The sequence below is a fragment of the Mus caroli genome, chromosome 19 (assembly GCF_900094665.2).
Source record: "Mus caroli chromosome 19, CAROLI_EIJ_v1.1, whole genome shotgun sequence".
Classification (NCBI taxonomy): Eukaryota; Metazoa; Chordata; class Mammalia; order Rodentia; family Muridae; genus Mus; species Mus caroli.
The window spans coordinates 1,048,828-1,050,990 of NC_034588.1; the positions used below are offsets into that span (position 1 = coordinate 1,048,828).

A 2,163-nucleotide genomic window follows, 5' to 3' on the forward strand; every position below is an offset into this window, starting at 1 on the left:
AAAAAAAAAAAAAAACCACACTCCGATGAACGCCGAACTCATTAATTGATTGATCGGTTGATTGATTGTGTATGCACATGTGGAGGTTAGAGGACAGACAATTTGACCATCAGTTCTCTCTTTTTACCACGTGGGTCTCTAGGGATGGAACTCAAGTTTGGTGGCAAACATTTTACCCACTGAGCCCTTCTGTGCCTTCTTCCTTGGCCAACTCCTGCCTGCTTTGCCTGGCTAGCACACGAGAGGCAAAAGCAGGTGTCTTTCTGTAAAGTCAAAGCCAACCAGGACTATAGAGTGAGAGACCCCGTCTTAAGCAAATGAGTGAAAGCGATTTAAACTGCACACCTCTCTAGAGCACCTCTTTGCTTTCCAGGCTGCCAGGACACTCCCACCCCAGGCTTGGACACTTAGAACCTGATTCTCCTGTCAGTTCATGTTCAGCAAAGCAAGTATCCCGACTCCCCTGACTTCTTGACTCCTTTGGAAGAAAACAAATCCTACTGAGGGAGAAGGGTTGTCAGTGGATGGCATCTCTAGACAGACAAGTCAAAGCCCAGACCCCTGCCTCTACTTCCCCTTTCCTATGTCACCACTACAGCCTCCTGAGAATCCTCTGACCTGTCCGTCTCTCAGGGTTCCTAAAACTGCCCTCTGATACAGGCTCTGACCAGAATGGCTGTCCCCAAATCTAGATCTGATGGGATTACTGTACATTCAAGGCCAAACAACAGCTGTCTAGTGCCCCAGAGCTACCAAGAGTGAAAAGTCCTGTTTTTGTTTCTGGTTTTGGTTTTTCCAGACAAGGTTTCTCTGTGTAGCCCTGGCTGCCCTGGAACTCACTCTGTAGACCAGGATGACCTTGAATTCATAAAATCTGCTTGCCTTTGTCTTCCAAGCACTGGGGTCAAAGGTGTGTGCCACTATACCCAGCTGAGACTGTCAAGTCTCATTTGGTTTTGTTTGGTTTGGGTTTTTTTGAGACAGGGTTTCCTTGTGTAGCCCTGTCTTGGAACAGGCTGTAGACCAGGCTGGCCTTGAACTTGAGCTCAGAGATTAATTTGCTTCTGCCTCCCAAGTACTGAGATTAAAGGCATGAGCAACCACCACCTGTCAAAAGTGTAAAATCTTAAGGGGACATTTTGGACCCCAATTTTCTGCTGCCCAAGCCAGGTTAGGTAAGTGAACAGTGACCTGTGCTTTGCTTTTCTGAAATAGAGTCTCGGCTTTCGGCTCGGAGGAGGCAACGGTGCAACTTTCTTCGGTCGTCCCGAATCTGGGTTCATCCGACACCAGCCGCCTCCACCATGCCGCCCAAGTTCGACCCCAACGAGGTCAAAGTCGTGTACCTGAGGTGCACCGGAGGCGAGGTCGGCGCCACATTCGCCTTGGCCGGGAAGATCGGTCCTCTGGGTCTGTCTCTGAAGAAAGTTGGTGATGACATTGCCAAGGCTACCGGTGACTGGAGAGGTCTCAGAATTACAGGGAAACTGAGCATCCAGAACAGACAGGCCCAGATCGAGGTGGTGCCCTCTCTATCCCCGCCCTGATCATCAAAGCCCTCAAAGAGCCGCCGAGAGACAGGAAGAAGCAGAAGAACATTAAACACAGTGGGAACATCACTTTCGATGAGATGAGATTGTCAACATTGCCCGGCAGATGAGACACCGGTCTTTGGCTAGAGAACTTTCTGGAACTATCAAGGAGATCCTGGGTACCGCACAGTCTGTGGGCTGCAATGTGGACGGCCACCACCCTCATGACATCATAGATGACATCAACAGTGGTGCAGTGGAGTGCCCAGCTAGTTAAGAAGCAACAAGAAAATATTTCAATAAAAGACTATGATAACCAGTGGGGGAAAAAAAAAGAAAAAAGAAATAGAGTCTCACTATGTAGCCTTTGTTTAGTTTGAAACTTAACTATATAAACCAGGCTAGCCTTGAACTTACAGAGATTTATACCACCCTAGTGGCCTAGGTGAACAGTCTCTCTCTCTCTCTCTCTCTCTCTCTCTCTCATTTTTGAGACAGGGCTATATAGCTGTGGCTGTGCTAGAATTCACTATGTAAACCAGGCTGGCCTCAAACTCACAGTTTGCCTGCCTCTGCCTCCTGAGTTCTGGGATTAAAGGCTTGCACTACCACCGCCAGGCTGGTGAATCTC

General features: G+C 48.6%; 1 pseudogene; it reads left to right on the top strand.

Moving 5' to 3' along the window:
* The first annotated feature begins 1,223 nt into the window (after positions 1-1,223).
* LOC110286012 lies at positions 1,224-1,837 on the top strand (annotated as a pseudogene).
* Positions 1,838-2,163: the final 326 nt, after the last annotated feature.